Raw genomic sequence first — 15,114 nt, forward strand, 5'->3', positions numbered from 1 at the left:
TTCAAAGACTGGAGTATCATCTTTAATTTGTAATAGTTTCACATATCACTAAAACTTCTCATCTGAAATGTGGGCTTTAATGAATTTTGTCTCTTTTTCAGCTAAAACCAGACTTATTCACCGTGCAAAGTGTATGCATCTATAAATCTTGAATGAGTGTACTAAACCAGATAAGAAAATCACATTAAAAAATGGAAGTTTTATGATTTTTTCTTTGGGGGGCAAGGGGAAGTTTGCATAGTTTTTTGTAGAATTTTTTAAATTATTTTTATTTTTTTTTCTCATTTCATTTTGGAAGAGAGAAAAGTTTCTGAAATAACCTTTTCTCCATTAAGGTAAGGTTATTCACAAATAAGGGAAAATAAATGCATTACAAAAAATGTGATATTTGGGATTCCCCACTGCTACTCTCACTTCAGAAAGTTTTGTGCAGAACCTAATTTCTTTTATGTTGCCCTTGATTGTTCAAGAGAAACTTCATGGTCTCACAATATTCTGAATGCATAGATTCCCCTGCCTACCTGCAGACAGCCTGCCTGTTGTTTTTTAATCGTTGACACCACTCCGGTGACAGTGCCACAGTGATAAATGCTTTTAAAATGCAGATAGGTTAAGTAAGTTGTGACAGTGATCTGTGCAAAAGGCAGCTTCAAAGGGCAGAAATAATGCAGTGTTAGAGACCTTTCATTGAGTAGAACACATAAGCTCCCACTGAAAACTGAATGAGGAAAGAAGAAGCTTCTACAACAGCTTCCCTTCATCACTGAATTCCTGTAATGGCCAGAACAAAGATAACAACACCAACCATACATCTATATTTATCTTCTATATCTATATCTTTATCTACATCTACATCTATATCTATCTATAGATCTCTCTATCTACATACATACATATATATATAGAGGCACCTAAACTGTGAGGTTTTCATCGTTAGATAAAATGGTCTTGTTTGCTATTTGCTTTGGAGACATATATTTGACCAGGTCTCACCATCCTTTAATTCACTACAATAAAGTTTGATCCAGAAAGGAGTATAAGTTTCATATGTAAGCTTGGTATATGATAATAAAAAAAATACATATAAACTCTAGTAATCAGAACCTCAAAGAACTGGTGTATGATAGCAAGGGCCCTTAAATTTCTTTTCCTATTTGACTTAAAGGGCTAAAGTTCTGCTTCTAGCATGGTCAGAAATGCCCTAGCTTTTATTATGCTGAATGTCTTGCTCTCATTGGGTATATTAAGTAAACAATATGAGGTAATTTTTTAGGTCTGGACTGTTCTACGTTTTAGAGGTTACATATTAAATAGTGTGCCACACAGTTGGGTTTTTTTTAAGTGATGAGGTTGTACTTTTTTTGGACACTTGGACAATAATCAGGACATTTCTTATTATTTAAGTTTGCTTTCTATGCAAGAAGATTTTAGCCAACATCTTTCCCTTTCAGGAGATAATTTTAATTCAAAGACTATTCAGGCGGACATTGTCAGTTGATCTTGATAAAATTGTTTTATTTTGAAGAAAATGCTCTTGTGTTCCTTGGCTGCTAAAAATGCAAATACACACAAAATGTACTCTGAGCAGGAGAAATTGCCTCTTTGGAGGTGGATATGTAGGCTTTAGGTTTTCCTGAGGTGACTGTCTTTCCTGTACAGGCATTAGACGACTGTAATCAACAATCAGCTTGCGAAAGTCTTAAGCTTAAATATTTTGTTGGAAATACAAATGGATATATGCACATTATTAAGTTCTTGGTGGAACAGAGAGATGAAAGTCTTGACTAAAGTGTGGTATGGGACCCCCACTCTGTCTTTTCTAGAAATATGAAAGAAGAAGTCTATATTAAAAAACATTTATTCACTTATATTCAGAATATGCACATCATCTTTGCATTTCTATTTTTTTTCTTTTTAATGGTTGTAAAAAAAGTCTATCAATTGGCATATGAAAATAATAATCTGTTTTAGGGATGATGCTAGAAAAAGGCTATGATTTTCTTTTGATTGGTGGAAATTAAACAGTACTTTGTGTTAATTTACCATTTAAAATATTCTCAGCTGTTATGGGTAGTAATAATAGCTGTTTTGTTATGTAAATGAACTGGAAATGCATTCAAGACTACAGCTAACCCTACACAGCAGGTTTGGGTCTGATGCAGAACAGATAGAAGCTAGAGCCAATACGTTTCATGCACTCTCACCTCAAAATCCTGTTTTGTTTTGCAAAGGATTTATAGATTTACTCACATTTTGAAGATGAAAACAGCACTCTTTACTGCATCTTTTTGCTTTCTGATACTTGCTCTGGAAATCTGAACAGGTACATTCTGTTACTGTCCTTTTTAACTTCCTAAAAATTCAAGATTTATCAGTGCTGCATCTTTTCACAGTCAGCTTTATTATGCAGGGGCCAATCACACTTTTTCCTACAAAGGCCAAATAAAAAACTCTGTGCATTGAAATTTCATTACATAGGTACTATCATCTACATACTTCGAGATACACCGCCACAAACCTCCAACGTAAATATGTTTTTCCATCATATGCTTCTTTCATTGTGTAAAGGGTGCAATAAATGCATGTGGCATTTTACAGACATGTTTTTTTGAATTGGTAAGTTATATTAGGGAAAAGGGAATGAAACAAACAAGCCACACAGATTTATTTGGAGCTCATTAGGGTGAGTTTGTTTTACCCAATGTTTCTTTTTTCATATGACTGATGAATCTGACAATGCTTAACTTCAAGGGAGAAAAGAAAAAGGATAAACCCAAATTCCATGTTTAATATTCAAATTGCAAAATATCATGAAAATGAAATAATAATGCTAGGATTGAATAGAAAATAGATTTTATTCTTGAATCAGATTACAGCAAGAGCAACTTTTCCTCAGGAATACCTCACAGAGTAATATTTTGAAATATTTTGAAAATGTGTTTGGAGAAGAATCTGCAAAGAAACCGAATTGTAATTAAACCCAGTCATCCCAGGAGGTGGTGGTTGTTTCATCTGCAGCTACTGACTGAAAAAGGATCTAGCTAAATAAAACTTGAATGGAGTTCAAATCCATTTACTCCCCTTAGAAGTCAGTTGGGCTGTATGTGAAAGTTTATGTATAGGAAAGTTTGTGCATACCTATGCATAGGTAGATAATAGTTTAAGACTTCAGTGAAAATAAGTAAAAGCGGTGTTTTTAAAGGCTTTAGAAGAACACGTGAACTCCAGAGTTGTTTTGTACACAAAGAAGACTATTACTGTCTTGAAGACTGCAAGTGGTCTTCAGGAGACTATAATGCTCAGGCTCTGAATCCCAGCATTGTATTGCTTTTCAAGGAAAAACCTTGAAATTTATACAACTCCACTATTATGTCTTTGTCTTGTTATCAAGACAAAATGAATAGGTGTGTGGAGTGTGCTGTACATGTTTTATGTGCTACAAACAATGTTGCATGTAGAATGTTTGTCTAAACTCTTATGAGTACATGGGCCTTCAGCAGAACTCAGGAAAAGCAAAATATGTATATATTTCTGCTTTTTACAAGGGAAAATACAACTCAGTGTTTTGCCTCTGAACTCATTAAACTTCTGTCCTGAAAGGGACAAGACTAATTTCTTAGACTGATGTGCTTGTTGCCCTACACTGGATATGGTTTACTCTTGAGTTATTAAGCTTCCTGGTAAATCTGACTTAACTAGTCCCTTCTGTGAATATTTTTCTTGTGCTCTTTTGCTAATTGCAAGGATGCAAATGCCACAGAGATCTTTATATTTCTTGTGTCATTTGCTATATATTTTTGTAAACTCTACTACTGTTTCTATGTAGCTATTATAGTCAAATTTTGAGGATCTGAACTCTATTGTTCTAGATTCTAAATAATGAGAATAAGGAGTATTATGTTATCTCAGTTTGCAGAAAAATAATCTGAAGTATAAAGCTTTTATTGTGATAATGCAGAAATTGAAAAGCTGATGCTTGTGAGTTTTTTTACATAGGTATGGCTTTGGCAAAGAGGGGTTATGTAGAGCAAAATATTTTGGTATGTGGGAAAAGTTTCACAGTTAAGAGCCAGCATAGCTCAACAAAAATGAATATTGTAGCAGATTTATCAGATTGCTTTTACGCAATGAATCAGTGCTACCCCATATTCTCTGTCAAGCAAAATGAGAAATTTGCCTGCTAAAACACAGCTAATGCATGAGCAAGTTCATATCCTGTAACTAACATGTTGTTGCACTTCAGGGCTTCAGCTTTCAGGTCTACCTTTTGGGTCTGCAACCGAGGCAGTAGTTTGGATTGTCCATAGTAAGTTCCTCTTGTCTTAATGTTTGAAAGGACCACTTTCATACCAGGCTGAGATAGCTGGTAAGTTCTGGTCAAAAGGTTTATGTTCCAGAAGGCTTATGCTTGTCATCGTAAATGAAATGGAAAATAGATGGTATTAACTTAAATCCATAGTGCTGGGATTAAATGGAAAATCTATAATAGCAGATTCAAATGTAGGAAATATTACTAAAAAATTGGGAAAAAATTGATTTCTAGATTTTTCAGAAATTCTTGATGTCTGCTTGAGAAGGGATCTGCTTTTCTTTTTTTTTTCAGAAAGACCTAGCACTTCTCGCAAATTTTTCAGTGGTTGGTCATCTCTTTGAGTGTATTGACAAGCACCAAACAACTTTTCAGTGGCACTGTGCCAGAGCAGAACTAAGGGCTTCATGTGTATATTCTGGGTATTCTATGAGGAGTTAGTAAGTGGCAGAGTAAAAATTTACAATTGATACATGTATAAACAATATTATTTACATAAAATCCTTGATAAGTTCTAAAGCTTGTTAAGCTTGCTGGAAATTGGTTGAAGATTGCTTTTGCTGTCACATTGTAGAACTGTTCTCAAAGAAGTACATCAATGTGTGGTACTCTGGGTGTTGTGTACTTTCTGTGTTTCTGTTAGGAAAAAGTGTCCTCTGTAATAATCAAGAGAGGTTTTTTGATCTCCCCATGCTCAGTTTCTTACAATGGGTGGAGGAGTACGTGTCAGAATTTGATTAAACCATCTTGGTCTTTAAAGTTGTTCTGTATATATACCAGCAGGTCATCTCATTAACACTTGGACAAAGTACATAGTGAGTTTGTAATTAAACATCCTCTTCCTTCCCATGGAAATCAAATACAATCACAAATTCTTCCTTCCCTGTATTTGTTTATGTTAGAGCATTGCCACTGCGTAAATTATGTTAGTCTTGGTACATACTTCAAATGAATTTTTTTATCATTATGTTCCAGACTGGAAGAATAAACATCATACTTATTTTATATACTTATTTTATGTAGCACCATGCCATGATACTCAAACAGAGCTAGGTTCCCTCAATGGGATACTGAGCTAGCACAACTCTTCTAATCCTACTAGCCATGTCTAGTTATCAAGAGTTGGCAAATGTGTCTGTGAAGTACTACACTGCCCCATGTAAATGTATGCCTCCTGGCTTGTTTAGCTGTTTGCTCAAAGTTGTGGGTTATTAGATAGGAATATACTTCCTTTTATTATCTCTTACCAGCATAAATAGCAGTATAAGAAAGACAGAAAGTAGAGTCGGCTGGACACAGCTATTGACTTTTATGTTAGGTGGTTAGAGAAGTTAAATTCCCCTGCACAGTCCTCAAGGTGCTATTAGCATATGATTTCTGCACTTAAGAAGTGGCGAGGGCATCTTCAGAGATGGCCCCTGGTTAGTCCCAAGCATAAGCACTGTGTTAACATACCTGACATGAAGCTGTGTGATTACGTATTTGCCAGGAACTGGAAACTGTTGGAGAAGGGAGCATATCTTTCTGCCATACATTTTGCTTTTTCAGAGCCATGGCTGTCACTGGTCATGAGATGAAAATTAATGAAAATTAGTGCCTTTGGCTTGAAAAAAACTTTCAGTTAGATGTCTCTGTGAGAATAATATTGGCATTCTGTAACTCTTCTACTTTGTTTTGCAAAGTGACACTGATTTACTTCTAAAACTGCTTTTTTAATAAATGCATAAAATTTTCATCTCTACTAAGTTCTGTTAGTGGGAAAGAGTTTTCTCTTTTTCTTTCTTTCTTTCTTTCTTTCTTTCTTTCTTTCTTTCTTTCTTTCTTTCTTTCTTTCTTTTTCTTTCTCTTTTTTCTTTCCCTCTTTCTCTCTTTTTCTCTTTCTTTTTTCCGAATCTAATATGTAACCTAATATGTTTTAGTTATTCCAGAATGACTTTTGGATTAATTTGCTTTTTGGCTGTACTGTGTTTGGAATCAGTGGCTCACATTTTAACTCTCACTGGTAGAAAGAGCTTACACATCAAGCCTTTACAGGCACAGTTGCATCAATTAGATTTTGCAGTTTCAATTATCTATATGTTTTTAGTTTTATTTAATACAAATAGTTGGCTTACTACTTCTACTGTCACAGAACTTCTAAAATCTATTTTAACTGAACAGCTTCTTACTTACGACCTAATTTCTGGGGAAGTTTTCATGCTGGATACTCAGATTTGCAGAATTTTTGCTGGATTTTTCAACATGCAGTGGTCCCCAAGTAATTTATTTTAAAAGGTATTTTCCTCACTAAAAATTTTGTTAGTTCTGCCCTTTTCCTTCTTGCCTTATTTACTTATTTCTCTATAAAGTATGTAAGATAACTATAGCTTTGCTAAAAGGTGATTTATAATTCATTAGATTTCCCAGTTCACACTTCTAAAAGACTATGTCATCAGAAGCATTCCTAAGTTTGTCCATTTTATTAGTAATAGAGAAAATGTCTTAAACTCGTAACAATTTCCACATTGGCAGGGATAAATGAAATGTGAACTCTGCAGTCTGGAGTTGTTTTCCAGTCTTGGCCTGCTATATATTCCCTGTCATATGCTCTTAGAAACAGAATCCAGATCAGTTTACTTCCTATTACATAATCTAAGTAGTTGTCACTGAGACTTAAGCATTAGTAATTATTTCCACCCATGGGAGTCGTGTTGCATGAGAATAGAAGAAAAATATTTTTCCAATATGTAAGAGATGATTCTTTTAGGCCACGATTTAAATTAGTGGTGGTACATATACAAAAAATACACTGGGCCATAATACTGGAGCAGAGAAGACAGCCAAGGGTTGGATTCTGTTCGCAAGAGCCTAGAGTAACTTTCATAAAGCTTACAGAAATTGATATCGGCAGAATTTCAGTTGGAATCTATTGCATCTTCCTAATGTCAAATGTTCATGTCTTTATCAAATGTTCAGGTCTTAGATGAATGTGGATATTATCTTCAGCAATAAATGAATTAAATATTGCCACTTCCAAATTACATGTTTATGTAATAAGATGCAAATTTAGATTTTGGAAATATTAACTAGTGGTGGTTAATATATAGTGGTTCAGCCTAAGAATAGGCTAGCTTTTCCCATAATTGACATTTTTTCCTGCAGCTCAGTATTGAAAGAATGTTATTAAAATTAATATCTGTTATTATTGATAATGGAAAATCTGCTGCTTTAGAAAGATTATACTATTTATTTTTCAAGCAATGTTCAACAGCTATGCAGATAACTCCATTAACACTGACTTAAAACCTTAGTTCTTCCATTTTTAAAATATTACACATGCGTGAATCTATAACTCCCCACTTCCAAACGTCAGAATTCTTCAAATACATATCAAACATACAGTTCCAAATTTACATGAATTCTGCTAGTCTAGGAAGTCTTCCTTTTAAAACATTTATTCAATGTGAGTTTTAGAGATGAGTGTGCTGATGTAGTTTAAAGGCTAATGTTACCAAAACCAGTTCAATATTGGTCAAAAAAGAGTTAAAATATCAAGCATCTATAAATTGTCAATCTGGTAACCACCATACTTAAATATGAGGGAATAGTGTCAGAATTTAAGAGATGGTATGAGTGGTTAGAAATTAATTAATAAGTTTATCAATACTCTTGCAGTGTAGGGAGATAAGACTTTTATTTATAAAGGGTAAAGCTTATTAAAGGGTTAAGCTTATCAGAGCTAGTTTTTTAACAGCAGAAAAAAGTTTTGGTTTGGGTCTTTTTGAAAGATTGATTAGTTGGGTGGTTTATTTTTTTCAGGTCAGCAGAATTTGTCAACTGGAATCAACTTTTTGTTAAATCTGATTAATTCTTCTGACAGGATCGCTGACATTTTCAATTTAGCCATCAACACGTTGTTTTAGTGCACTTCAATTTGGGTGGAGTGACAACCTCTTTGGGTTAGATACTCTATTAACTGTCTTTCTGAAGTAATTAAAACATAATTGCAATCACTTTGGGGATTTCACTTAACTCTATTTAGTCATCTAAATTTAGTCATCTAATTTAGTCATCTGGAGTGAGCCAGTTGCATAGGTTTCCCTTAAAAACAGTAAAAAAAGATAATAACAGAAGACACGATGAATGGAAGTCTGACTCATGACTGTGACTGTGGATAGAGATAATGGATTCTCAGGAGAATATGGCCGCACAACATACGACATTTAAAAAAAAAAAAAACTAGAAAACCAAACCTGGCAACAAAAATCAAATTAATTATAAATACTGAATTAATATTAATTTTGACATATTATGTTAGTTATCTCACTACTGATTTAGCAATGCTCCAAATCTGATTTCAGTGATGTAACAATTCTAATATATTTACAATATAATTTTCTCAGATGGTGGTTCCAGTACTGTAAAAACCTCATTTTATTGACTTAGTGATAACTTTTGGCTGTAGTGCAAATGGAATTTGAATTACAGTAAGCGTAATTTATATGTTTTTGCTTTTTACAGGGCAGTATCTTTCAGGACTCAAATGTGTGTCAGTAATTCTATTTTGAGTCTTCTAAGAGGAAGAAGAATGGAATTACATGATGTGCCTTTATTCTTGGTCAAAGTGAATAAGACCTTCAAATACACTGCAGTGGTGCAGCCTGAGCTTGAGTATTGTGTGCAATTTTGGCCACCACAGTATAAAAAAGACATTAAACTATTAGAGAGTGTCCAGAGGAGGGTAACAAAGATGGTGAAAGGCCTTGAAGGGAAGCTGTGTGAGGCGTGACTGTGGTCATTTGGTCTGTTCAGCCTGGAGAATAGGAGACTAAGGGGAGACCTCTGTGCTCTACAACTTCCTCGTGAGGAAGAGGCAGGCACTGATCTATTCTTTGTGGTGACCAGTGACAGGACCTGGGGAATGGCCTGAAGTTGTGTCAGGGGAGGTTTAGGTTGGGTATTAGGAAAAGATATTTCACCCAGAGGAAATAGAGCACTGGAAGAAGCTTCCCATGGAAGTGGTCACAGTACTAGCCTGACAGAGTTCAAGTGTTTGCACAATGCTCTCAGTTGTGTGGTGTGACTCTTGGGGTGTCCTGTGCAGGGGTAAGAGTTGGACTTGATGATTCTTGTGGATCCTTTCCAACTCAGCATGTTCTGTGATTCTGTGAATATTCCCACAGCCATCAGGAGATCATATCTGCAATCATCCTTGTATAGCTCAGCAACATGTTTTTGCTGTGACATCCAGTTATCTGCCCAGTTGATGCTGTTCCTAAGAATCATTCCATTGAAATGCTAGACCCTAAGAAGAAAGAAAGAAAGTTATGGGGATTGCTCTTTTAGTTCTAAGGCATAAGCCTTTCCCTCTTTTTTGCTTCCCTCCATGGAGCCTGCCTCTGCCAATCTCCTAGACAGTTGGAACAATGATAAGCATACGTCTGCCTTGGATGCATGAGGGGCTCTTACTTTCTCACACTGCTTCAGGCACTTGTTTTGTTACTGCTTCAGTGGGATGACAAATACACCACAATGCTTATTCTTAAGTGCAAATAATTCCATTTTTTTTTCATAGATACGTATATTTAGAGCTAGTTTCTTCATCTGCTCTTCAGGAAAAAACTTCTGTTTCTCAATAAGCTAGAGATTTAGACTTAAAATACCTGTAGATATATTTGTAAGAATTAAGTGAAATAGGCTTTAGGTAACAGTGGTGATTTGGGGATTATTTTTGCTTAGACTTTTAGCAAGAGTAGCAAACTCTTAACATTAGCCATATAAATACAATTTAATATAATATATATAAATTATTTTATTGTCATATAGAAGTCTGGAAAGCATTTACAGACATGACCCTTAGATTCAAGCCTGTAGCAGAAATGTTACAAAACCCAACAGCTTTCTGAAATGCTGTCTAGCCTGTGCACATTTTAAGTGCTTTTGGTTTCACACAGGATGTATTTGTCTTGAAGATTAGACCCTAGTGGAAAAAAGGTAGTGAAGTCTGACTCTGAGTGCATCTTTCAGCCACCTGGGTTTTATTTATCACATACTCCTTAGCCTCTGAATACAAATAGGAGACTATTTTCACATTTCAGGACAATTAGCCTGTTCTCTAAGGCTGGGTACCAGAGCTCCTTAGGAACTACTTTGCCTCCAGCTCTGAGTAGTTAGAGCTAAAAGCATAGAACAAACTCTCTTGTAACCTTACAGTCTTTGCACATCTTCCCTTTCTCCAGAAAAAAAAAAGTCAGGTAGGAACAAAGCCTTCTAACAAAACTAACAAGATACGTTTTTCTTCAATGGCTAAAAGGTGTTCCCAAGATTATGACAATAACTTACAGAAGTTGGTGAGGCAATACGTTTGATGAGATGGTATCTGCTATTCTGCCATCCTGCTTAGAACTCATTAAAGAGCAGTTAATGAAAATTGAAAAACTTACAGCATTTAAGCAAGGATCTTTGATAAAAATATAATTCTTATTTAACTCATTGTGTTCTAATGCTACTACAAAGTAATTTATTTCAAATACAGCAGTGTAAATAATGTGTGTTAAAGGTAAGTTGGGGCAGCAGACTATTCAAACCTATAAAGCAAGCTCGCCTGAGCTCCTAGTTCTAGTATTCAGCAGTACAAATAATCTGCATTTGCTGCTTAATGAGATTCTAAAATGCACATCTCATTTGGACATTAGTCCACATGCCAGCTCTGATGTTGATCTGGGACAAGACTTAAGTTACTCATTCTATTATCACACTTGTTTCCCATGTCTAAAAGTGGATTATACTTCTCAGTCACCTCATAGGGCTGTTATAAGCCTGATTTTGCTCAAGTTTGCAAAGCTTTTTGCAGTTCTTGGCTTACTGTCTGGAGCTGGAGGGCAATACACAAATATGAAGTATTTGTACTATCCTGCAGCAGCTGGAGACAGATTTTTCATATGCCAGTTCTTTTACTCTGGGACATGTGGCTGCTGAGTCAAGTAGTGATGAGGTACGTTGAGGACAAGGCAGACAAAATGCAAGCAGGAAAACAAAGTTACTGTAAGATTGCAGAAAAACAAAACTAAAACTCCAAGTAAAATCAGAGTCTTAGTAAACAAGACAATAATATAAACCCTTCCCAGAAGGATCTTTGACAAGCTGTTGTATTGATAGCTGATTCTGGCAGTTGGCAACTGCAGAATATTAATGAAGCATTGGTAGGAACATGAGCAGTTTGAACAGGTTTATTATAACTGACTGAAGTCTACAATACATGATATCAAGATACGTTATTTGTTTGTAGTGTTTGCTCTTAGTTTGACCTTGTTGCTTGCTTGCTACTTTTTTTCTTTTTTTCTTTCTCCCTTTTTTCCTTCCTTTCACATCTAGCCTTTCTGCCTTCCTTCTTTCTTTTTTCTCTTTCTCTCTTTTGCTCACTAGTTCTCATATCCTAATTAAGTTCAAATGTGCTGAAAACGGCAATTAAAATGTTCCTTATCAGATGTTATAAAAGTTTTCTCTTGTTTCTCTCCTATTATTTGTTAGCAGACACGTGCAGCTCCTATTACAGTAAGCTGTATTCTTGTTCACCACTTACATAAATGGGATTTATACAGGAGAACTAGAAGGAGCTTGGGAGTAAATCCTTGTGCACATCTGACTCAAGGTATGTAAAAGCTGAGGAATCTCTGTGTATTTGACAGCGAGAAGTGAGATTGATGGCTTCACTCAGGACCCACTCCAGTCACTATTCCCCTGCTGCTTCCCTGGGAGGGGGCAGGCAGTGTTCCTCACCCACTGCTTGCCTATAAAGGCATAGGTATGAGCTGTGCTCACTTGCTAGCTTTAAGCACATGATGGAATGCATATGACTGATTAAAAACACTGGTGGTGATCTTTATTTACTCAAGTGCTGTTTCTATTTTTCTTATTTTGGTCTGGTGCTGTGCTTGTTTTTATGATTTCTACCATATTTATTTTCCTTCTCACAGTAATAACCTATAAGCATATAGGTTAAAACGACATTTTAATTATATAGGAAACGGCATTTTAATTATCACTGCTTCATTCCTTTATCTTTTGCTTCTTCCTTTATCAACATTTCTGTCTATTAATGTAAAATCCTGGGGTTTTTTGGTTGCTGATGGATTTTGCACGTGTCATAACACTACCTATATTACTCAATCTTACTAGTTAGGCTTAGGTTAGAGCTGGGTATATTAATGGGTTAGACTTCTTTAGGAGGGATTCAGTTTCAGGGACTGTGGCAGGACATTAGGTGCAGATTTTACAGGAGAATACTGCTTTAGTTCCGGAGCATGTATGGAATGTTTGAGATGTTGGATTTAATGTTTGTGAGAAAATAACTACTTATTTTCACCTTGGTACAAACATATATTTGTTGGTTTTTTTTTTCCTCTTCACCTTTTATTGACTGGAGCTAATATTGGCCATGATAATCATAAAGGAATATCAGGGAAGCTATTCTTAGCTCTACTTCGTGGGATAAACAGGAGGTGTGAGATACTGTGATCCAGACTCTTCTTTGTAACAGGGTAATACCCACTGTAGGTTGTCAGACAGGACCATGCAGTGGCCTTTGCATCAATTTGCCTCCAGGCTAAGGCACAGGAGCAGCCACTGTCCCTTTGGGCGTCTCCTTAGTGGTCCTGTAATTTACTGTGAGGCTTTTAAAGAGAGGAAAGCACTGAACTCTCAGAGCCTGTTCTTCTACCCTGAAGAGGTGGATATAGTGGGATCTCTCCAAACCATTTATTAGTGACATTCAGGAACCTTCAGCATTCTTTTGACTAATGTGATGGCTGTGATTTTTCAAAGTGCTTTTGTATTATTTTTAGGAAAAGGAGTGCTTCCTCAGTAAATTGATAAGCCATTTTTATGAAGAGCAATGTGTTGATATTGTTTGCCATTACAAAAATTTATAATAGCGATAGAAATGTTGTCATGTGAATATTAAATATGAAAACAAATATGCTTAAGCTTTTGAAGTGTAAGAAAACAATAGTTAACCGTTTCTAATGAAACAACCAAAAGTTTTCTCAGATGAGCGGAACAACAGCTTTTCTGGGATAGATGGCAAACTCTCATTCTTTACTTCCACTTAACTCACAGAAATAGAATTCTGCTTTTTATGGCAAATTTGAGGTTTTGTGCTCTTGAACATGCAGTTGATCGTTTTTATTTGTGCTCTTAGTTACAGTGGGCTCTTTCTGAGATACTCTTACTTCCAATTGACCTTTATTAGCAAAAACAAAGTAGTATTTAACAGTGTTGACAAAGTTAAGTCTCAGCAACCAGAATTTTTTCTGTTTGCCCAACTCGTTCTAGTGGCTTTCCTCTCTGACTTTTCTCAATGAACCAACATTAAACTGAGGCTGGGATAAGCAGGAACAAAGTACATACCCGAGGTTCTTTCTGGACATGTGTATAAAAAGATTTATATGCTCCATGTACAGAGCAACAAGTACCCATTGCTGCCAGTAGGAAATCTCTGTTATATGGTGCAGAAACCAAACTACCTGGCTTTTAAAATTTTGCCTAAAAGTCAGATATTTTAGTTGTTGATTTAACTTCCCCCAGAGGTGTGCCAGCTACATGAGGTTGTAGCTGATGTCTACAATCAGCTTCAGTGAACTGGAGAATCAAAAGTGCACTGGGTTTCTGTCACAGGGTTAGCCAAGTAGTAGGTAATCTTAAAAACAACATTTTGCTTGTTTTGTGGCATATATTGCATGCAGTGCTACATTTAAAGTACTCCAGGCACTACCCCAAGAGATAAGTATAAGCTGACACAGTTGGGTTTTTTTAGTTTTTGTTAAGGTAATCATCTCACTCCCACTGCTAATGCAGTTTACTGTGAGAAATTGGAATATGCTGTAAGTGGCACAGAAGAAATCATGTAGAGACTTGCTGGTAATCCTAAGCATAACAGCAACCTACTCACTGTTAACATTTCAATACTAGTATGGCAGGAGACCAATCAAGAGTAATAAGTTGCTTAAATGCCCAAGAAAGAAGCAGGGAGGAAAGAAGAATTTGCAGTTCATACTGTCTCTGTAGGCTGGATTACATAGAAAAAAATGCAGTGGACTCCAGCTCAGTGTTTAATAGCAATGAGATTTGTTAGTGGAAAAAATCTCAGAAATAAAAAAATGGATTTTCACCACTAGTAGTTTCTAAAAAAGTAATGCAGAATGTAAAAAAAGGTAAGGTTTATAGATATGAGGATGAGATTAGCAATATGAAATTTATTTCAGGCCTTAGAAGTTTTATGTGGATTTGAGCTGCCCAAATGTGTTGGCTACACCTCTTAGAACCTCTGTAAGGTATCATTGTGATGGCAGCTCTTACGGTCAATTCTAAATTATAGAAGAGCTGTGGAAAGCTTCCTAATATCTTCTGATATGTGAAAACAGCAAAATTAGTACCATCAAGCTCCACCTTGTTCCTGCAAATAATATCAACATCAAAATATCAAAATCTTAAAAGTATGGAATTGTAATACTATGTATTTATTTTACGGATTCTCAGGGAATTTTAGATCTCTCCTTAGATCTCTATTTTCAGATGTTTGCAATTTGTTCCTCTCTGCTGTTGATGACGATTTTGCTGCGGTACCAATAAATCTCACTAACACTTATTTATAGCATTTAGTTATAATTTAGGTGTAACATTTTTCCATTGTTTCTTCTCCACACCGTAATCCACACAAACTAGTCACTTTGCAATAAGTGACTAATTGCAAATACAACCTCAGTGACTGAGATCAGTGATTTTAAACAGTTGCCACATGCTTCTAAAAACACGTTCTGTGGTCTCAT

The 15,114-nt window shown here is 35.6% G+C and overlaps 1 protein-coding gene across 9 annotated transcripts in view; it reads left to right on the forward strand.

Annotated features, from left to right (window-relative positions):
- SLC16A7 (solute carrier family 16 member 7) overlaps positions 1 to 15,114 on the forward strand; it is a 77,987-nt gene that overhangs the window by 28,841 nt on the left and 34,032 nt on the right. For 4 of the 9 annotated variants that reach the window (XM_088165600.1, XM_088165605.1, XM_088165606.1 and 1 more), the window contains exon 2: positions 11,822 to 11,939. The exons of 2 other annotated variants lie outside the window; for them this stretch is intronic. The gene's annotated coding sequence lies outside the window, so the exon portion shown is untranslated. Of the gene's footprint in view, positions 1 to 11,818; positions 11,940 to 15,114 lie in introns of all 9 variants that reach the window. 3 more of the 9 variants (XM_088165601.1, XM_088165604.1, XM_088165603.1) reach the window with 1 other exon arrangement.

This window comes from Sturnus vulgaris, chromosome 5 (genome assembly GCF_052056855.1).
Source record: "Sturnus vulgaris isolate bStuVul1 chromosome 5, bStuVul1.hap1, whole genome shotgun sequence".
Classification (NCBI taxonomy): Eukaryota; Metazoa; Chordata; class Aves; order Passeriformes; family Sturnidae; genus Sturnus; species Sturnus vulgaris.